Source organism: Ambystoma mexicanum, chromosome 3p (genome assembly GCF_040938575.1).
Source record: "Ambystoma mexicanum isolate Mex_15411 chromosome 3p, UKY_AmexF1_1, whole genome shotgun sequence".
Classification (NCBI taxonomy): domain Eukaryota; kingdom Metazoa; phylum Chordata; class Amphibia; order Caudata; family Ambystomatidae; genus Ambystoma; species Ambystoma mexicanum.
In genome coordinates this window covers 1,031,167,902-1,031,191,410 of record NC_090925.1, presented here as the reverse complement: position 1 = coordinate 1,031,191,410, position 23,509 = coordinate 1,031,167,902, and positions in this window count along the sequence as shown.

The window sequence follows — 23,509 nt, the reverse complement described above, 5'->3', positions numbered from 1 at the left end:
AGGACCTGTATGGATAGCAAGGAATGAGGGTTCATGAGAGGGTATTGCGTTGGAAAACCTCCTATGTCTGCTGATGTAGAAAGTAAAGAAGGTGTTTGGTGTAGGCCCAATCCTGTAGATGGATCGTGGATGGGGGCCTGTGAACCTCCTTCCTCACGATCTGATTCAAACACTGCCTGACATTCATATGGAGGGGCCTCGAAATCTGATGTGATTTTGTGCTGCAGAATTTCTTCTGGTAATACCGTTGGAGACATTTCCAAAGGAGGCTGGTCGTGTACCATGGGCCCAGAAGGGGTTTTTAATATACGTCTCGGGGACAATACATCTGTCTCCATTCGTGAAAACTCTGGTACAGCAGACAATGTACGCATCAGCTTCTCCGCCTGCAATTTTTTCTTCATAATCAACGAGGTGGTTGTCGATGAGGTAGTTATCGTCAAGGTAGCTGTGGACGGGAGTGGAGACATAAGGGGGTGACACTACATTAATGTCATCATCACCATGGTCAATGTCGTCACTGGTGTAGAAGACGACAGCTTTAATGGCAATTAGGTCATCGAGTGATGTTTTGAGGAGGACTCGTGTCCCAAAGAGGACCCGTGTGATCCCGATGACGAGTGGTGTTTCTTGGTGCTCGTTGCAGAAGACTTTTTGGCCGATGTGGCCCTCAGGCACCATACAACTCTTCCTACAACTGCGGTAGGTCCCTGGGCTCTTCCCTCTGTGCTGGTCCGCTCCCCCTATCCGGGGACACAGCCACCACTACCACCTCCCTTACGGGTCCCTGGGTACCGGGACCGGTGGGGGTCTGACCTTTGGGCACAATCTTTTGAGCACACCGGGGGGGCAACGGGGGACCCGGATTGCCTGTCCCCAAGAGCACCGTGGGTTTACCACACACATTAGGGCCGGCTACTGCAGGACAACTGGCCACACGGGCCCGTGCTATGGTGGATGCGTGGGGCCCGGCACCCTGGGACTGAGCTTCCTGGACCCTCTCGTCTCGGATATTCCTCATAAGCCACAGCCATAAATTCCTTGTGAGGCAGGGGTGACCAACATCACCCATCACCGCGCCTGCTGAGGTACAGCGCCATCCTTGGTGATCACCTCTCCACCCCTGCACTGGGCAACTGCTGCGCACCCTCCCTATTCCACTGGATCACTTTGCGCTCTGCGCTGGGACATCATAAGCCTTCCTCGTAGCTCACTCAACCACCCCTGGACTAATATCACTGCGGATCACACGCTCCTCTGACCACACATTGCCCGCTTCTCGCAGCCACCCACCAGAAACATTGACGACAGTTCCTTCCGGAGCACCCACTCGAGAAGCACCTACCACATTCACTTAACCGCCGGCTCAGTTCACCTACCCAGCTCTGGTTGGAGACTTCTCACTGGAGATCCCTCCTCTCCTCGACCTCCCAGCGTACTGAACTCCTATAACACAGCTGCTGCAGGACACCTTGGGCTCCCCACCAGTGTTACGCCCCTCTCTTGGCCCTTCTCCGCTCCCCCCCTGTGAGGATCTGTGGGTTTGCCACCTGTCGGTACCATGACCAAAGGAGCAGGGAAAAAACAGTGCTCCATCAATATGTTTGTAAAAACACAGTTGAGATCAGCTGAGGAGCCAACGGAACAGGCACCGACCAATTCAGCATCCTCTGATCCTACTGATTCCCATAGAATGATGGAATATATCCTCGAGGGCTTCATCACACTTCACTCGAAACTCGATTATATGAATGGCACTATATCCTCCATTAAAGCCCACATTGAGAAGACCGATGGCCGGGTGGCGGAGATCGAGACGAGAGTAAGCGCCTTCGAGGATGACCTGGGATCCCTTCGCACGGAGGTCACATTGCTCTCCAGCCGGATCTTCGAGGTCGTGAAAAAGAATGAGGACCTCGAATCCCGCTCGAGGTGAAATAACCTTCGCATCATCGGAGTTCCCGAGGACGGCGTCAAGGAACCTATGGAGGACTACGTTGAACGCACACTACTGGCGCTCCTGGACTCTCCACGCTCTCTCCCCAGTTTGCTATAGAATGAGCCCACCGTGCCCTAACAGCCAAACCCAAGCCGGGCGCACCTCCACGCCCTATTATAGCCAGGGTTCTAAATTTCTGTGATCGAGATGCCCTCCTCAGGGCAGCAAGAGCCAAAGGCGAATTGCTATTGGGAAACGCCAGGATTCATCTATATCCCGACTTTTCGGTGGCTGTTCAACGGGATCGCAAGACCTTTCTGGCGGTGAAAAAGAGACTGACAGACCTGGGAGCCAAATACTCCATGCTATACTCCGCCAAGCTAAGGATTGAATACTCCAACCAGGTGTATTTTTTCACGATCCCAGAGGAGGCCTCCAAGTTCATTGATGAACATTTCCCCGGCTGACCCCCTCCTGCAGTGCCTATTCACTTCTGTTACGCTGCTTTGCTGGGTGTTGCCAGGTCAAGACACACTCCTGTTCTAGTAATCTGGGCGGTTGATCCTCCCAACCTTGAGTGAATTGTTTAACTATCATGTGGTCGCATTGGGCCCAACTACATAAGATCCTACCTAAGTTACGCATGATCTTCTTGTCAGACACCATGTTTATCCTTAAATTGCCCCAAGCTCGGAGCATCTCCGCCAGGCCAGTTCGCAGGCCCCCTGGCGTTGATGCCATTGGTTTGGATTTGGTTAGAAGGGTACGAGGTTATCATTCGTCTGTTTGGGGGAGGGTTGGGGGTGGGGGGCGTAGGGTGTTATGTTAAAAAAGCTTGGCGTGTACATAGGAGGCAGAGCATGAGGCAATGCTGGGTCAATGTTGTTGTGCTGGAGCCAACCAGTGCATCATCTGCGAGGACCACCACTCTGATAAGCGTTAATACCCAACTAGTGCCTCTGTACTGGCGACTGAGGATAACTTAACGCTCATGAGCTGGAATGTGTGGGGACTAGGTAACTACAAGAAAATGAGACAACTGCAACTTCAGGTTGAGCGACATGGGACCAAAATCCTTTTTTTTACAAGAAACGCATGCCTGTACTGAACAATGTGAAAGGTTTGCTAAAACGTGGGGTCCCCAAAGGTACTTCACCAACTACTCTATCCAAAGCCAGGGGGGCATGACCCTGATTCATAGGACCCTTAAGTTTGATTGCAAGTCTTCACAAATTGAGCCCCAGGGCAGATATGTGTTACTACATGGTCCCCTGCAAAATAGTGAGGTGGTTCTATTAAACATCTACGGCCCCAACATTGACTACCCAGAATTTTATTCGCACCTTACATCTCTTCTAGACAGCTTCCCTCTGATACCAATCCTTTGGGAAGGTGACTTTAATACGATATTCGACGTGAGCTTGGACAGGTCCGGCTCCAGACCCCGTCAACTCTCCAAAGCAGCCTACACTACACTGACATCTCTTCCCCGACTTGCACTCGTTGATGCATGGAGGCTTCTCTATCCCGACTCCCGCTCCTACTCCTTCTACTCCTCGGTACACGACTCATACTCCTGAATCGATAGATGGCTAGTATCAGATATATTGATCAGGACCGTGGTTCGCTTAATGATCCTACCCAGAACCCTCTCGGACCATTCACCAGTGACCATCACCCTCTGCTGGGGCCCAGACCGTGACCTATTAGACAATGGAGAATGAAATCTCAACCTCTCCTTGACCCCACCTTTAGCTCCGAAGTGGAGGCGGCCATTGAGGAGTTTTTTTAAATTAACACAAACTCGGTCCCGTCACAGGCCACCCTCTGGGAATCCTTTAAAGCTTATATTAGGGGTATTGCACTATCCAAGGAAAACGGTATCCTGAGAGCAATCCAAAGGGAACTCGCTGAGAGCGAGTCCACACTATCCACTCTAGAGTCTCAATGCTCATTACACCAAACCCCTGAAATCCTACCATCCATAGGAACGGAACTCGACACGTTTCGCTCGCTCTAAGACTTGGAAATTACTAGGCGTTGCCCACCCCTTTCATGGTAACCTACCACTTTGGAACTTCCTCCCAGAGGTCCCGCACGTACCACCACTCACCAATCGCCGATGGGCTGAAGCAGGATATGAACTGATTCGGGATATCTTTGAACAGGGTAACTTTGTAGAATGGCCAGACCTCCCGCCGTCCCCAAGACGGAAACCATCCGCATGGCTCCAACACTCATCTCTCCGAAAAATCCTGAAACGCAAATACGCTACTTTCCCTGCAATACCCCCAGATGATCTGGTAGTTGCGGAATTGGCGGCTCCCACTCCCTCGAGGGGTAAAGTATCCAGACTCTATGCCCTGGTCCAAGCCGGATCTGCCCCTGCATTCACTAAATTGAGACACGCATGGGAGGACGATCTTGGGGTGGATGTGACTGATGAGCATTGGGCCCATATGTGCACTCGTATTCATGGGGTATCCTTCAATTCCTGTTTTAAAATGATTCAGCTTAAGGTGCTCCAAAGATATCTCTATACCCTGAACAGACTACATCATATGTCGACTGACCACTCCCCGAGATGTCCCAGATGTGGCCATGATAACGCTGTCTATATCCACATGATCTGGTCCTGCCCCCGTCTAGCCCAGTTTTGGAGTGCGGTATGTTCCACCATGTCATCTATCCTTGAACACCCCATCACTCAATCTCCACTGTCGCGTCTCTTCCATGACTTTCCTGAGCTTCGCCGGGATCCGAAAAACTAGCTGGCCTCTGCATGCTACTCGCAGTATGCTCCATCCTACTCTGCTGGCTTCGGCCTACACCACCCAAGCGGAGTGGCTCAAGGTGGTCACATGGGCCTCTGATACTGAAGAATCCTGGGCTGTACAACAGCCAACCCACTCTGGGCCCAGAGACATTTGGTCAGTTTCGGTCCTATATGAATTCCACGGATGCAGCTTCAGACTCTGAATCTCCGGACCCTCCCCACCGCCCTACCTCCTGAACCAATGCCTCTACAGCACCGCACCCACTCTTCATGTGCCCCCCTCTGTCCTCAATTAAGTTGTATACTGGCTCTATGTACCTCTTATGCCTGCATTGCTCCTGATCTGTACTTACTTTGAATGCTGTTTGCCTGTTTCTTGTACTGCCAAGCTAAATAAATAAATAAAAGTTAATAAAAAAATTAAAAAAAAAGTACACCATATCCCTGTTCCCTGCCCTAAACCTGATGAAGCACACCGTAATACGTGTACTAGACCACTATGACACACATGAAGAACATATAGCAAGCAACATAATGGAAACAAACAAATGGGAGTCTTCCCAACATGATGAGACAACTACACATGGCCCCTTCGGCTGGCGTAAGCAACATACAAGAAACATGAAATGTGAAACAACTAGTTTGCAGCACTAGTTGAGATTGAATTGATACCCATGTGTTGCCTTAGGACACAGATTCTTTGGCAGTGCGGTTTGCTTGTTTACCCATACGAAGTTGCATGGTTCCGCTTTAAAGAGTTTATACTGTTCAAGGTTGCAAAAACATTCCAGCATGTAAAGTAAATAAACAGGCCCTGCCTCAGACCATCTAAAACTCCATGAAATTCACACAAGTTCAACCAAACCCTCCAAGTACTTATCTGAAGTCCGGGGAGCCCCACGGCACTTATCGGACGAAGAGTGAACTGCAATCAATCAGCCCGACATCGTTGTAGCCTCTCCACTCTACATGATATCCGTCAGGAAATCACTGAGCCGTGAACCGCATAGCACTCTTCTTTCTGTCCGACGCAAACTTCTCCATGAAACAAAATAAGCCACACCTGCCGCAGTACGACGTCCTTTCATTGCCTACTTTTACATTGCCAGGCTTTTAAACGTGCACATTAAATCGAATGTGCTCATCTAATTTTTTAAGGGGGGACAAATAAGGGTTTGGGCGGGTGGGCAATAGTAAAAAATAAGTGTGGGTGGGGGGTTTGAGGGGGACCACCCCAAAAACAAAAAATAAACAATGACCACATTCGATGGAATGGAATGTGCACGTTTAAAAGCCTGGCGATGTAAAAGCAGGCAATGAAATCACATGGAACCCCTGCCGCACGCCGATGCCTGCTAATAAGCTGCCCAAAATCAAAGACAGCTGGCAATGAGCGCGTACCCAGAAATACCATACGCTCAACGGATGCTGGGAAATGTAGTTTATATTCCTCATAGCGCTCCCTGGTATCAGTAGGCAAATTTTAGCCCTCCACGTCTGTTCCAGCCCTTATTCCTGACAGAGAGGTTGCTCGGCCACTCCGTGACGAGCCGACCTCCAACACTGGGTAGGCCCCCCTCATTGAGCCAACAAATAAGGCGTCTATTTCTGTCTCTGAGGCTCTTTTGAGAGAACCCTTGGCCAATGTTATAGCCATCAGATGAATGATTTAGGTACAGACAGTAAAGGCACTCTGAGTGCCTTTTTCCCTCATAGACGTTCTTCAGACCACAGGTCTCATATGCCCTGAACAAGGCTCCATAATGGTGGTGGGACTGAAGCTTTTTCAGTGTCGAAAAACTGAAAAAAACGAATGTTGAAGAAAATGGTTTGCTTGAATAAATGTTAATATTTTCTCAGGCGAGAAGCGCGAGGAATCCCAGCTGTTTGGAGGACAGTTGAAATCTGAAGGTGAAGCTGCTGGGGTGAAGCTATACACTCGACGGCCCATTGGTGCTACCGAAAGCACCCATAACGATGTCCCGTAGGAAAATTACTAGGTTAAAGTTAGCAGGGTTTCCCAGCCTGATGGGGAATATTCACAGCATGGGAATCCATGAAAGATTTAATGCTGGAGAAGGCAGTAGTTTCTTACCTGTAACTCCATTTCTCCAGCGTTGGTATCTTTCATGGATTCACATGCTGTGAATATTCCCCATCGTCAGGCTGGGAAACCCTGGTAAGTTTAACTTAGTAATTTTCCTATGGGAAAATGTTGACACCTTGTGTGTCCAATCGAGGTGTTATGGGTGCTTTCGGCAGCACTAACAGGACGTTGAGTGTATAGATCTGCCCCATCACCTTCAACTCAGAATTTAACCTCTCCAAATGGAGGAAGACCTAAAAAGGATGTTTGCCTGAGGGGGGAGGCAGGAGGGCGCATGCAAATCCATGAAAGATACCAACACTGGAGAAACAGAGTTACAGGTAAGAAACTACTCCCTTCTCCATCATTGGATCTTTCATGGATTCACATGCTGTGAATGCATTTTGTAGCAGTATACATGCTTGAAGGTGTAAATCAGGCAAACACACAATAGACCTTAAGCATAGATGTACATTAAAGCAAAAGCATACATCTGTAAGGCAGAAAACAGGAACAACCCCGGAAGCTGCAGGGCTCACCTTACTGGAACAGTAGCTGGAGGACTGCCTGTCCCATTTGCACATCTTCAGCATGTTGCTGGTGTAAGCAGTAGTGCCTGGTGAAAGTGTGGGGCACTGCCCATGTTGCCGCTTGACAAATGTCTCTGATGGGTACCTCTGACCAGAGAGCTGCTGAGGCAGTCGTGGCTCTCGTGGAATGTGCTCTAGGATTTGATTGAAATGAAAACAGTGAGGTGATAATGCATACACACTTGCACCTTTTATTCAGAAGATGCGTGTGTGAAACAACTCTGTGAATGAAGATAAGTAGGGCAATACAAAGAGATGTCTACTCTTGTGCACTGGCGGAGCGTGGGGGCCCGCAGCCCCCGCAGTGTGGGGGCCCCGGTAGCACATGTCCTGGGAGGGGGCCCCACTTGAAGAGAAAAAATATGTTTTCAATTTCTTTTTTTTAATGTTTATTTTTGAATTCACTCTGCCTTCATAAAGAAATTATTTCTGTAACAGAAATAATTTCTTTATGAAGGCAGAGTAACTACAAAAATAAACTGTCTTTTTGAAGTCCCAGTGCTCCTCCCACCCCCTGACACGGAAGACGCCAGGCTGGAGGCCTCCATGTCATGGGCTCGGGGGAGCCCTATGACTTCAAAAAGAAATAGTTTATTTTGAAGTCACTCAGCCTTCATGAAGAAATGATTTCCGTTATGGTTCAGTCCTTAACGGAAATAATTTCTTTATGAAGTCTGAGTGACTTCAAAAAGAAACAATTTCTTTTTGAAGTAATAGGGCTCCCCTTAACCCCATGACGTGTGCCTGTGTGAGTGTATGGTGAAAGGGTGCACACAAATGTATGGGTGGCTGGGTGTGCGTGTACGGTGAAACGGTACACACTTAAATGTGTGTGTGGCTGCCTGCATGGTGAAAGGGTGCACACTTAAATGTATGGATGGCTGGGTGTGTGTGTGTATATGGTGGGGGGAGGGGCAAAGCTATTTGTGTGCATGCATTTTAATGAGACTATTCTAGTGCAGCTTCAATGTTACAAGCAGTTAACGCTCTCCTTTAAGTCTGAAAGCACTTATTTATGAACTGCTTTGAAAATGAGCGGTCTCCTGTTCCCTCTCTACCCTTCCAATCACTCCCTGGCATGCAAGTACCAAACCCACATCACGATTTAAATTGCCTAAAAAATGTGGCATTTGAATGCAGGTACAAACAGTTACATACTTTATGTTAGTAATTTCTGGGCCTTTGTTAACAAAAAAACCCAGGTGCCATTTAACATTTGTGTCCTGTTCTAGCCGGCAACTGCTGTTAAGCCACTACTTGTGTTTAATGCCTTGATTAATTATTGGTAATTGTCATTACTCCTAGCCCTATTCTTCCTCGTCCCTCCACTTGTGTATGAGGCAGTACTTGTGTATGAGGCACTCTGCCTCATACACAAGTACTGGGATGAGGTAGAAGTACATGGAGGTAATGCCTGATTAAGCTACCTGTAATCTTCGTTACTCCTAGACCCACTCTTCCTCATTCCAGTACTTACCTACGAGGCAAGGAGCCTCATACGTGAGCTCTGGGACAAGGAAGAGGCACATGAAGGTAATTCTGGACCATGGAGATGATTTTGGAAGTTGGGGTAGGGGTGGGAGGAAGAGGGGATGTGTGGGGGGCGGGATTGTGTGATAAATCATAATGGCTGTCCATGTCCAGGCTAAGCAGACATGGTATGTGGTATTCGTGGCTAGAGAGGCATTTTGGTGCAGCCAGTCTAGTCATTCCTCAGTTTGGTATGACTTTTTTTTAACTGCGCATTTCTGATAAAGCAGTCCTGCTAAGTGTAATTACCTGGCTAGACTGGCATTTAGGTGCTGCCAGTCTAGCCGTTTCTTACTGTGGCATTGTATATTTTTATGGGCATCTGTGATAAAATTATATGATATGATATAAGTCATTTATAACACGCATGTACAGAAGTGTTTCTAGGCATGACAAGACAAAGGAGGGAAGATAGAGGGAGGACAAGACAAATGATCTTACTAGGCCTTGTGTCATTCAGATCGTGGGAGATTGAGAAATGCAAGGGAAATGGAGGGGGAGGAGTACAAGGAAGAGGGGGGAAACAGGGCAGTAATGCTCTCACTTAGTGCAGCCAGGGCAGCACGACTCTGGGTAGTGCAAGGAGAACAAGGGACTGTAGGGTTACAGTTACAGCCTCTAAGTGCGTGGTAGGCCTGGAGGCAATGCAAGGGTGACTGATCAAGAAAGAGCCTGGACTCAGTCAAACTCTGAGGGAAGCCAAGGAACCAGTCGTTACAGCAGACAGATAGGTTAGGTAGGTCAGCAGGGGAGGGAGAGAGAGAAAGCAGAGAAGAGGAACGTTTTGAGCTGCTTCCGGAACCTCAGGTGGTCTGCTCAAGTTTGAGAGGGGCATGGAGGCCATTCCAGAGGGAAGCCCCTGCAGAGGAGAGAGATCTACCCCCCACTCTCTGCCTGGAGAAGAGTCTAACCCATAGAGAGTTGGAGGTACCTGGGGGAAGGGCTCGAGAAGGAACGTATTTTGGAAGAGAGCGTTGGATGTAGTTTGGGCCCCAACCCCAGAAAGCCTTGAGGACAATGCAAAGGTTCTTGAGCTTGATCCTTGCAGCCACCGGGAGCCAGTGTAGAGATTTCAGGGCTGCAGAGATACGATCCCTGGGCTTGAGGCCAAGGATAAGTCTTGCAGTCCTGTTCTGGATTAGTTGCAGGGGCAGAGAGTAGAGGAAGGCAGATTGAGAAAGAGGTTGTTGCAGTAGTCCTGTTTCTCTCTCCAGCCTAGAGAGAAACAGGGCTCTGCAGACAGTGAGCTTCTGGGGGAAAGTTCGAAAGGAAAGGGTCCCTTTGAGGAGGAGCAGCTGGTAGTGGTACTTCTTGGCAACCTCCGAGATGTGAGGCGAGAAATAGAGAGTAGAGTCAAAGATGACACCAAGGTTTTTTGCCTCGCAGGAAGGTGAAGAAGACGGCCCAAGGTGGGCGGCCAGAGTGAGAGAGGGAAAGCAGCGCCAGGTGTCCCAATGAGAAGGATCTCCGTCTTACTGGCATTAAGGCAGAGATTGTTGGAGGCACAACAATCCTAAATCACGGATAGACAGTCAAGAATGAGCGTGAGATGAGAGGACCCTGTAGGAAAGCTGTGTGTCTTCCGCATATCAGGTGGGCCTAAGGGGCCAAGTAGAGGTTGAAAAACCAGGTTGAGAGGATAGAGCTCTGGGGAATGCCATAGGAAGAGAGAGAGGTGGCAGAGAGAAAGGGACCAAGTTGGGCCTGGGAGGGGTAGTCCAAGAGGAAGGAGGTCAGCCTCTTCAAGGCCTGATCTGTGATGCCCAGCTTCTCACATAGTCAATTGATCACGATGGCGTGGTTGACTGTGTCGAAAGTAGAAAAAGATCAAGGAGGATTAGGACAGAAGGAACGCTGGAATCAAGGTTAGAGAGCAGATCTCCATGGGTGTTAAGGATAGCAGTTTCCGTGCCTCTGCCAGCTCTGAATCCAAACTGATGATCTTGGAGACAAACAGATTCAGTGTGGAGAGTAAGCTGGGAGATGGCCAGCTTTTCCAAGAGTTTGCCCAGGAAAAGCGTAGTGGAGATTGGGTGATAGTTTGCCAGGCAGGTAGGATCGGCAGACGGCTTCTAGAAGAGTGGGTGCACAAGGGAGTGCTTAAGGGGAGAGGGGATCTTTCCAGTAGCGAAAGAGTGATTACAGAAATCAGCCAAGGCTGGAGCAAGGGTGTCAATATGGTCCTTGATGGTTCTGGAAGAGCACCTGTTTGGACAACAATTTGATAGATTGGACTTGTCTAGAAACCTTGTCAGGTGTTGTCAAAGAGAAAGAGGAGAAAGGAGGACGAGAGGTAGAGATGGCCAAACGGGGGCAAAGAGAGGGAGAGGAAGAGGCGATAGAGGGTACGATGGCCTGAGTTTCAGCAAAGAAGTGAGGGGCCAGAGCCATACAGAGGGCCGTGGGGGGAACATAAGAGGTAGGGACCGCAACAGGATTGACCAGTTCTGTGCAGATTTTAAAGAGTTTGGCCATGTTGTTAGAGGCCACAGAGACCCAGGCTTGAATGTGTGCTCTCTTCTCGATGAGTGTTATTATTTCAACTGGCCTTTTGGTGCAACCAGTCTAGGCATGTCTAAATGTGGCCTGGCATGCTTTACTGTAATGTTATTACGTGTCTACACTGGTCTACATTGTGCAGCCAGTGGGACATGTTTTCAATGTGGCATGGCATTTTTAATAGCAAAGCATTAATGTTCCTGTGCACTGTTGGTGACTTGCATTTATTGGATTGGTGTTACCCTACAAAACAATTGCAAACACTCTGGATTTTTAGCCAATTTTTCGCATAAAGTGTACTGTATATTGCATTAAAACACATATTTATATCTTTCTCGAAGTACAATGTGCGGCATACCCCTTCAGCAGCACGTCCGTGCATGCGTATTGTGCAAGCTTGATAATGTAGGCCGGCCCAGAGTGTGGCACAACCAGTAATTTGTTGCCGAGATGAGGGGGTCCCCACAGCATGGCTCGCAAGGGGGGGGGCCCACATTTTGTGTTACACCACTGGTTTTGTGCAGGTTATAAAATTTCAAGCATCAGGGTGTTGTAATTATTTTACAGACTTCTTGATTTCGGGAATAAAGGGTGTTTAAAATTAATGTTGAAAACAAGGAAAGGGGGTACAACTTTAGACTGAGAGTGCCACCAGCGGGCTTCGACATGTTTCCAAGTCTTTGTTTCATGAGTTATCTAGTCCAGTCTCACGAGAAAGTGTGATTGTGCGATGGCAGCCTCACAGTCAACATCAATAGCATTGCACACCAGGCGAGGGACACATTTCACATTTTAGTATTTCTAGTATACAATGCTTTTGATTTTGACTGTGAGGCTGCCATCGCACAATCCTACTTTCTTGTGAGACTGGACCAGATAACTCATGAAACAAAGACTTGGAAACTGGTCAAAGCCGAGTGGTGGCACTCTCAGAACATTACAGATACAGCATAAATATCAAAACACCCTCTTTTGTCCAGTGTGCAAGGTTTCTTTTCAAACAAACCTTTTCACTAGCCCTCTGTCCATTTACCTTGTTATCATATTTTGACCGTAAAACGAAAAGCATGGGCGTACGAGCATATGCACTAACACTGCAAGATCCCCACGATTTGTCAGGGCACCAAACCAATGCTACGAGCATTCACGTTAGCACGTGTTTCACGTCTGCACTAGCAGCAAGCTCACGTTTTCATACAAGGTGTTGGAAGTCTTCAGGGACCCCCATTTGCCATGCCCGTAAGCCCCCAAGCACACACAGACCCACACGTACATATCTGCTCGGGCTTCCAAGTCGCACTCTCGTGGCCGGGAATGCCCCCTTTATTTATAATGCACGCGGTGGTGTGCAACATCACACCGCCGCGTGCAACGTCACGCCGCCGCATGCGCGTCCCTTAAAGGGGCAACGCCATACTCCTCCTTTTCCATGAGGACAAACAACAATGTTTTACTAGTCTACATAACCACTAAATAGCATTTCAACATAAACGTCAAATCCCCCACACACCCCTTTAATCACAGCTACCCTGGATCCCCTTAAATAACATTATCGACCTACGGGCCACTCATGAAAAATGTCGCAACACATAATCGCTGAGGTAAGCAGGTTTCCCTCGCCCAGGCCTCTGGGGGTACCTCCCGCTTACCTCCGGCATGGGTAGTCCATCCAGGGGCCCTCCCCTGGCGGGAGACGCGGGCATGGAGGGTTTGCCTCCCCCCATCGTCTGGCACTTCCATCCGGTCTGGTTCAAGGGGAGGCTCATTTCTGGGGTCCCCTAGCTTCTTGAAGAAGCTTACATTCCGGGTGACGGCCGACCGCCCATCCGAGGCCGTCACCATGGACCCCTTGACTGTCACCACATCAAGTGGCTCGGGTTCGTAGGGGAGAGATAGCTTTCCATGGGGGTGTCTGTTCCTGATGAGCACCTCATCTCCCGGCTCCAGTCGCTGCGGACGGAGTCCTCTCCTGGCATTCTCCTGTTCGATCCGCAGTCGGCAATCGACCTCCACCTGCCGGTTATCAATGACCCTGGGCTCCTCCTCCCCCACCTCCGGCAGCAGCCCTCGGGGGCACCATTTCAATAGGGCCTCAGCCGGTGCCACTCGTGTGGACGCATGGGGGGTAGTACGATACACACGCAAGAATTGGTAAAGGGCCCACTGCAGGCATTGTCCCTGGCCCTGGGCTATCCTAAAGGTCTTGTTTAGTGTCCTCATCAGTCTCTCGGCCTCTCCATTTGCCCGCGGCCAGAGGGGGATGATTTTCCTGTGTTGTACCCTGCACCCCTCCATCAGCTCCTCAAACCGCTCGCTTTGGAACGGTGCCCCGTTGTTGGAGCACAGGGTATAGGGGAATCCGTGGGCAGCAAACACCTTCTCTACGGCCACCACCACATGCTCAAAGGCCACCAAGTCCACGAACTCTACCTCTGGATACCGAGAGTACTCATCCACGATGACTAAGAAGTGGGTGCCCAGCGTGGTGGATCCAATGTCCGCATGTACCACTTCCCAGGGCCTCGTGCCCCGGGGCATGGCCTCAATCGTCGGCTCTCTCTGCAGAGGGGACGCCGCCTGACACCAGACACAGGCAGCCACAAATTCGTCAACCTTCTGCTCCAACTCCGGGAACCACACCTTGAGGCGCAGCCGGGCCTTGGTCTTCGCAGCGCCTTGGTGTCCATGGTGGGCCAGAGTGATCATTTCCTTGATCTTGGATTGGGGCACGGCTATGCGGTCGCCTCTCAGCAGAAGACCGGAGGCGGAGAATGACAACTCCTCTCACACCCTCCACAGCGGCTGCAGCCCTGTCTTGGCATCTTCTGTGCGTCCGGCCAGGGAATCTAGCACCGTCTTCCATGAGCCCTGTTGCATGGCATGTTTCAGGATTTGGAAGCACTCATCACCCGCGGCCGCTGCCTCCAGATCTTCGAGTGGCATGGAATTGGGGGTAGCCGCCTCCATCACAATGCGAACGTGATCATCCGCCTCCTCGGCACATGTGTCCTGTTCCTCTCCCCCGGTCACGCCTGGATGTCTGGACAAATAGTCTGCTGCATTGTTCACCCCTGGCCGATATACGAGTGTAACCCCGCATTCCAGGAGGGCGAGCATCCATCACTCTATCCTCGCCGGTGGTTTGGATGAGGACCCTGCCAGAATGGGAAGCAGGGGCTTGTGGTCCGTTACAACAGTCACTGGGCGGCCTAGAACATAGAGTCTGAAATGCCGGCAGCCCCAGAGCACGGCCAAGGCCTCACGTTCAATTTGTGAGTACCGCTGTTCGGTGTCAGACAGCGCCTTGCTGGCGTACATCACCGGGCGGACACCACCATCCCGATCGACCTGTGTCAGCATGGCCCCCAAGCCAAACGGGCTGGCCTCCACGATGATTTCTGAGGGCAGGGAGGGGTCGAAGAACGCCATGGTATCCTCCGCTGTGAGTGCACTTTTGATGTTATCAAAGGCCGCCTGCTCGAGGGGGCCCCACTGCCAGGTGATCTCCTTTGTCAGGGCCCTCAGGAGTTCAGATCTTGAGGCCAGGTTCTGAATGAAACGTCCACAATATGTAAACCATGCCAAGGAAACTCCTCACATCAGACACCGACTCAGGCGGTTGGGCCTTCTTAATGTCCTGAACCTTTCTTGGATCTGGGGACACCCCTCCCCCTTGAAGACAAAACTGAAGAATTCAATGGATGGGTGCAGGAATTCACATTTCTTCCTGTGGAGCGTGAGGCCGAGCGGTTGTAGCCTTTTAAAAGCCCTTGCCAGCCTGTGCAGGTGATCCACCTCAGTTCTAGCAAACACTAGGATGTCATCACTAATGTTTAAGACAGCCTCCAGGTAACGAGGGCGCCTCCGATGATGTTCTGAAACACCTCCGCCGCCGATGACACGCCAAAACTGAGTCTCTTATAGCGGTAGAGTCCGCAGTGCGTGGTGAACGTGGTTATATATCTCGACTTCGGGTGTAGGACGACCTGATGGTAGCCGGCCCGGAGGTCCAATTTGGAGAAAAAGCGAGCACTCTGCACCTCCGCAATGATGTCGTCGATGGTCGGGGTAAGATGTCTCTACCACTTGATGGCCTTGTTGGGTAGCCTCATGTCGACACATATGCGGACGGAGTCAGGCTGTTTAGGCTTTCTTGCCACAACAATTGGGGACACCCACGGAGTCGGACCCTCCACCTTCTCGATGTTGTCCAAGTTCACGAGATTGTCCAACTCTTTGTCCACCTGCTCCCGAAGATGAAAAGGTACCTTCCGATGCTCCAGGGCTATGGGTTGCACCGACTTGTCGATGTGAAGCCTCACCGGGTCACCAGTCATTTGTCCAATTACATGGAACAGGGTGGAATACTTGTCCAAGAGATCGTTGATGTCTTTGAGGTATACTGAATAAGCAAAGCTGACAATGCCGAGGGCCTCAGCTGCGGTGCAACTCAGGAGAGTGTTCGTACTCAATGGCGTGACGTAGAAACGGGCAGTGATTTGCGAGCCATCATGTTCCACTTTCGCTACAAAGGCACCGTCGAGCGGAATAGGTTCCGAGCCCCCAAAAGCAAAGATGTGAGCCTTCGGGCTGACCAACCTGGGAGGTGTGTGCATAGCATCATAATGTCCACGGGCCATTACATTGACCGAGGCACCCCTGTCTACGAGTACTGGGACCGGTGACTTGTTAAACTCCACCACACACCTCGGCTGGTGTCTGTTCTTTGATTTGAGGACCCCCACACTCAACACGAAGAAGATGCTCTCTTCCTCCTCCTCTTCTGCTGGGGCTCCCTCTTCACCCTGGTCAACCTGGGCCACATTCGGGGTGCGGCTCTGACGAAGGAATCCGGACCAAACCGGGCCTCTGGGCACCATCACAAGCAGGGCTGCTTTACACACCCGGGAGTAGTGATCCGCGAGGCCACACCGTCCACAAGTTCTTCCAGCCGCCGGACATTCAGCAGGGTGGGGTAAGTCATACCCACACTTCTGGCACGACTCACTGGCTCTCCCACCCCTGTCACGGAGGCCAGATCCAGGTCTTCTGACACCTCTGCCACCCCGCCACATGGCACATACCTCCTCAGTCTTCACCGGGTGCGAGCCAGCCTCCATCTGGGACACCTCATGGCAGCGTCCTAGCTCGAGAATGCGGGTGAGCGTGATGCCTGGCTCTCTCAACACCTGCCGTCGCAACTTGCCAGATGAGCATGCCTGAATGAGCATAGTTCGAATCATGTCATCCACATCATCCCATTCATAGAAGGTGTCTAACGTCGCCTCCTCCTTCTGCCGAGCCAACAGCATCATGAACCTCTCGTAGTCGGCAATAGCGAGGGGCAGAAAATGAGCCTGAAGAGCAGTCTTTGCAGCCGCATAGGTGCCGTCAGCTGTTTGGAGAGATTCAAAAATGTCCTGCACCGCCGGTCCAGCCGCATACAGCATGGTGACAAGCTTGCTGTCATCGTCTGTTTCCATTGTTTCTCTAAAGTACATATCAAGACGGTCCACCCACCTTTTCCATCTGGGCCCCAGGCTGGATGGTGGGCCCGAGACATCAAATTCGGGGATGGGCGGCTGCAGGGCCGCCGGGGCCTTCATTTGCACCATGGCTGGAGGGGGTTGTTGCACAGCTGGTTGCGCCCCTGGTAGAGTTTGAGGCAACTGCAGGGCTTGAGGCAGCGCCTGAAGTTGGGGCTACACTTGAGGTTGCTGTAGGTGTGCAGGCTGCCCACCGTCCTGATCACTGGGCACATTCATGGGATAGAGCGCACAGGCACCCCCAGCGTGTCTTTTGGGGGCCGCAATTCACTCCCACCACCACATTCAGTCCTGTCCTGGGAATCACTTGCCACCAGTCCTGGCACACACAGGCAATACAAGTCCAAACCTGGTGGTGATGATGATGATGATGATGAAGATGATGATGAATGGTGGAACTTCACACCCACAGGTATGATGATGAAGAGGATGATGAAGATGGAAGTCCTCAGCCACAGCAACACTGTGAGCAGGCACAGACGTTTCAAAAATTGAGCCAGGGAGGCATTGGGCTAAGCAGGCCTAGTCATCTCACCCCTTCACCTCGCCTTCACTCAACGTAGGAGGCCCAGAAATAAAAAAAAATCCAAATTCTGGGCATAGATGTGCAGGTGCAACTGCCTGCAAACAGTCTTTCCAAAAATTGGGCCTGGATGCCCTCACAGACCGAACCGGAACTCTGTGAGTGGCCACAGCCCGAAATACAAAATGACCGCCTGCCGCGTGGTTACTGCACGGCCTACGGCGTGAAACGAAGTTTCTCAACGATCTCAGTTTCAGGAAGAAAAATTTAAAAGACTTTCACCGCCGGGTCCAGGCATTGCATCGACCTTGTTGCCACTGTTGGGAGTCTTCAGGGACCCCCATTTGCGATGCCTGTAAGCCCCCAAGCACACACAGACCCACACGTACACGTCTTGTCTGCTCGGATCCTGGTCGCACTCTCGCGGCCAGGAACGTCCCCTTTATTTATAATGCACGCGGCGGCATGCAACATCACGCCGCCGCGTGGGCGTCCCTTAAAGGGGCAACGCCACACAAGGGCTAAGAAACTGCAACTCTACAAAAACGCTTTATTACTGCCAGGCAGAACCTCATCATCACTGCCTGAGACCATGGCTACAGCACATTTCAACTTATGTACCTAGCATACCAGTAACTTGCATCCCTTCCCTTGTTTCATGAGATCGTCACTTTGGGACAACGTGCGAACGTAAAAGCAATGGAACACTGGTGCCATTGGCGTGTCAAATTGTAAACTGGTTTAGTAGGACATATTCTGGATATTTACAGAATTACATCTATCATTTCTATTCTGCGGCCGATTTAGCATAGGAAAAAAGGCGTTAACTCTCCTGGAGCACCATGACTAGCAGTGCCTTTCTTCGGCTTTCAGTCAACTGGCACAGCAATGTTACATTTCCAAGCAAAACACCCCCATACCCTCCAGTTACCTACCAAATCTGTTTACTACCTACACAATACAAATGAGTAACGAAATAAAACTAATTTTAAAGGTTAATTTTTATATTTTTGTCCAGTATCTAACTTAGCATGCAAAAAAGGTTTTGCTTATATGTGTGTAGCCAAATGTCATTCACATCAAGAAACAGCAAGCTGTACGCGTGTGACAATCTCTATAGTTAGGTGATCTCACTACAACAATTATTTGAGTGTGTGTAGGGTGACCAGATTTTAAAAAAATAAGCCCAGGACATGCCATATCATAAAAGTAGGACTAACGTAAATACAATAAAACTGTATTTACGTTAGTCCTACTTCCATGTCGATGGCCTTTTGCGGGTGGCGGGGAGGAGGTGTGCTCACAAGCACACTCCTCTCATTGGAGTAGAATAGCCGGGGAGGGGAAGGGGAGAAAAATGGGGGCGTGAAATGCTTTTCACGCACCCATTCACGCTGTTAATTGTTGCGCCGGGACCGAGTTTCAGGATTTCGAAATTGGGTCCCGGCAAAAACTGGGGTCGTACCGTTTGCAAAACCCAGACGGGGTTTGCAAGATGAAAAAAAAAACCAGGATGCCGGGACAGAGTGTGATTTCCCCGGACTGTCCCGGGAAAACCCGGACGTCTGGTCTGGTCACCCTAAGTGTGTGTTTTAAGTGCTAAAATTACAGTGGCCTGCAACCGGAAATTTTTGATCTTGTATTATGTTGTATTCTGGGACTTGTAGTTTTCCATTCAGGATGTGGAAATAAAGCCACATTGATATTCTTATACGTTAAGAAAATATTTCCATATACTATGTGATTTGTGTATTTTGTAAATAATCAAACAAGAAAGTATTATTATAGTCTTTGAAAGCTAAAACATAAATATATGTACCAAGTAAAGCTCAGAAAATATGTGATCACTGGTCTGAATTGCAGAGTGGGGTAACATCATTGCTTCTATGCCTAAAGACAAATTATGTATCTCACTGTGATCAACTGCAAAAATGGGATTCTTTATAAATTCATTTCACACTATGTGAAAAAATGTTTCTTACAATCGTGCTGATTTAATGATTTTAGGGACAAATGGTGACCAACCGCCCCCCCGCCGTGATCTTGTTTGTGGCCCCCTGAGAACATCACTTATAATTGTGTTATTTTGTACTATCTCTTGCTTTGCCCCATAACAATTGATTTGATGGGCAGATAGATACACTCACCAGCCATTCAGTGCACCAGAGATTCGAGTAAAGTGGATTGCAGCAGAACAAACATTAATTTCCATCCCTATTGCTGCACACTTCCTTGGACGGTCCCGAGTACTTCCTCATGATTGCACACCTTCTACTGTTTTCATAGGTTCTTTGTATTTCATGATTTGCAAGAGGTGGGGTAGGAGCCTGGGGGAGAAGTAGGGCTAAGGTTGATTTGTAGCAATGTTGATGTATGCAGATCTAAAAAATATCAGGCCTTCTGTGGTGTGCAAGTCTTAAATATGTTGTGAGTTACCAGGAGCAGTGGTTAATGTACAGTACATAGTGCTATGGTAATTGTGTGGTTAACTGCAGTGTTTGTCAGAGCATTGGTCTATCTGTGGTGAGTTAGTGTGTTGTATAGGGACATTTAGTGTAGACAAGTGTCTTCTGGTGGCATACATTCCTTTGTGCAACCTGTGTTTTTGTGCTGGAGTTGTGTTGAGGTGTGTTTTCTGTTAGAGTGGGAGGTAGAATGATTTTGAGTTGGTTATTGTTATCATGCCTTGAAAACAAACCACCCAATTTCCGGGACAACCTTTTTCACTTTGAAAGCATCAGAGTTTGCCACATTTTTTGTTTATACAGTTGCAAAACAATATTTCTCCAGCTTTTATGCCTTATTATTCCATGATGCAGGATTTTATGCTTAGTGATGCTATGTTGGGTGACAGTATGGCACAAATTCAGCGCCTGCAGTTTCTGTTCAGTTGGCTACGACCTCCATTCTGACTGACAATTGACACCTCAAAGTCACTTCTCACAAACAACTTCTCACCTCACTAACAGCTAGATACAAAAGAGAAATTATCCAAACTAAAAAAGAATCCTTAATGAAAGAATTAAAAAAGCCAACTAATATCAGAGAAATATTCTCCATACTAAGAGAATTAGAATCTCCAATTGCGCCAAATTGCATCATAAGCAAAACATGGTGCACAGACATCCAATATGCCCTCTGCAACAAAAATTCAATGCTCCAAGAAAAAAACACCGCAAAAAAATCCACCTTACATAGGATCGCATTAGATACCCAAAAAGCCATCCTGAAAGAAATTGCCAACAATCAAACCAAACCCGACAGTCATTTTAAATTTAGAACCATCTCCAAATTCGAGACAGTAAATATCATCTCATCCCTCAAACCTTCCCGTTGCCTCGGAGATACCTGTCCTGCACCCATCATCAAAGAGGCAACTAAAGACCTATCATCATTCATCACCACCTTCATCAATACATCCTTCAAATCCTGCTCAGTCCCCACTAATCTTAAAGATGCCCGAGTACTACCATTATTAAAAAAAAAAACTAATCTGGACCCTAGCATCCCCATCAACTATAGGCCCATCACAACTGTTCCATTTCTCCTTAAGATACTGGACTGTGCTGCCTACCTCCAGGTCCAATCCTACCTGTAGATCAACAAATTATTAGGTACTAGACAATCAGGTTTCAGCCCAAGGCATGGGACCGAAACTGCCCTCCTTGATCTGAAGAACCAACTTGATGGTACACTGTCCTTTCATCGTGAGATGAAACAACGATGGGTTTTTCTCCGTTGACATTTCAATGCGAAAACTCATCGTTGTTTGTAGGGGGGTTAAAAAAAAAAGATATAGATGCAGTGTGGGTGTTCGGGGATAGTTAAATAATTAAAGGGGATGGGGGCTGGGGGGAAACCCCAAAAAAACAAAAAAAACAAATGAGTTTTTGCGTTGAAATATCAACAGACAAAAAGCCATCGTTGTTTCATCCCGCGATGAAATGACATGGAACCAACTTGACGACAGAAAAGACACAGGAGAAGCATCTATCCTCCTCCTCCTGGACCCATCAGCTGCATTCGACTTGGTCAACCACAAAGTCCTGTGCAACCATCTCAAATCAGCCACCCATTTCTCCAAGGAAGCCACCTTGTGGATAAACTCCTTCCTAGATAACAGATCTATAAGGGTTTTCTCACCATTATTAGCTGCTGACCCGGCTCCCATCACCTGTGGCATACCTCAGGGCTCATGTGTCTCCCCTACTTTGTATAATATATTTACAAAGCCCCTCTTTGACATACTTGACAAACTGGGTGTATCATATACCAACTATGCAGACGACAGCCAGATCCTCATCCCCATTCAAGGAGATTATGTCAAAGATGTGGAACTAATCAACAAAATCTACCTTATTATACAGACCTGGATGGCGACACATGGCCTATGCCTCAATGATGAAAAAACAGAGCTCTTAATCATTGGGTCAGCCAGCAGACTAAACAAACTCTCTTCCCATTACAGCCACACCACGATCGATGGAATCAAAATCAAGGTCGCTAACGAGGTAAAAAACCTTAGGATTTTACTTGGACTCAGCATGGAAATGGGGAGGATGCTAACAACGGGCCGTTAATGACGGGCCCGGTATTAGCATCCTGAACTGCTAGCAGGACCCGCAGCAGTCCTCGTAATAGGGCAGCCCGTAATGAACAGTGCCGGTCCCGTACCGGCACCGTTCATTACGGGACTGCCAGGGTCCTAATGAGGCCCAATGTCTGATTCAAGGGGAAAGATGGGGGTAAAATAATTGGTATAGTTTCCTCTTCCAGAAGTTGATAATCTGGAGGCAATCTGAAGCCCTACCATGAGACAACAAGTTCCTCTTCACTTTCGTCTGCCAAGGAAGTTGCTGACCTTAGTAGGATATCTTCCTCAGATGAGTGGAATTATCTTACAAAGGGGTATGAACAATGTTGGACTGGAGACTTCACAATTCTTTGTCTCTACAGTTTCAAGGTTTTTCAGAGATAATGGTAAGGCTGTCATGAATTTCGTTATCTGGAGCCTTCAGTAAAGAGGCCTCTATTAGCTGTTCAGATGTTTTATCATTCTTTAAAGAATTGACTCGAACTACCATAGGTTCAAGTGTATTACAATTTTCTGCTCTCTCGGGAAGAGGAATCTGTGATATTATGGAGATTTCTGGAGTTTTGCTTTCTTCCTTTATTAAGCTTGACTCATTCTGTTTGTAACTGGTTGCAGAGATGTTCTTTGTCACCCACTGTGAGCCAGACCGAAAAATAATCTGGGCCTTCCCTCATGCCAAAAGGTTTTTCTGGATTATCTCTATCTCCTTGCCTAATATCACACAGGGACAGAGTGTTCCATAGGGTTTCAGGTACCAAAAGTCCACTCAGTTTGCTTCTCTTAACTCGTACCAATCTATGTGACAAATTAAAAAGGGCAATTTTTATATCTTTCTCACCAAACATTAGAGGTAGCACTCTTCACATTCCATGTTGTCTCCATCCACCTATGGGCATAAGATACACAGTTGAGCCTGATGGAAACTCCACCATGAGTTTTAGGGAGATGATGATTCTGTCCCTACTGGATACTTGATCAGACCGGTGAAAGAAGAGATTATAAGTGTTACCCTCCATATGTTTCCTAGTGGGAAGAATAGCCTGGTTGGTTAGGGGTAGAAAAACAAACCCCATCCAAAAATGGGCATAGAGAAGGGGTTCACACTTTCTTTTTAGGGTTTCCAGCCTACTGGTAGAGAATGCAACTGTTTTACATCCATCTTCAGTTCTAAAAGGTATATGTCTGTACCTACATTGGAAGAGGTTATGTTATTCTCCTTACTCCCCGATATATCAAAATTCACTTTAAAGGGCCACTGGTTACAAGGGACTCCTCTTATCCACTGGTTCCTTTGATGGAAAAGGAATCAAAGCACATTTCATCCCCTCTAAGGGAGGTCTCAGAACTAGGTTTTGAAGGGGAGGTACAAGTGGCACAATTATGAGGAATAGGCTAAGATCAATACTTTTCTGACTCAGCTTCAGTT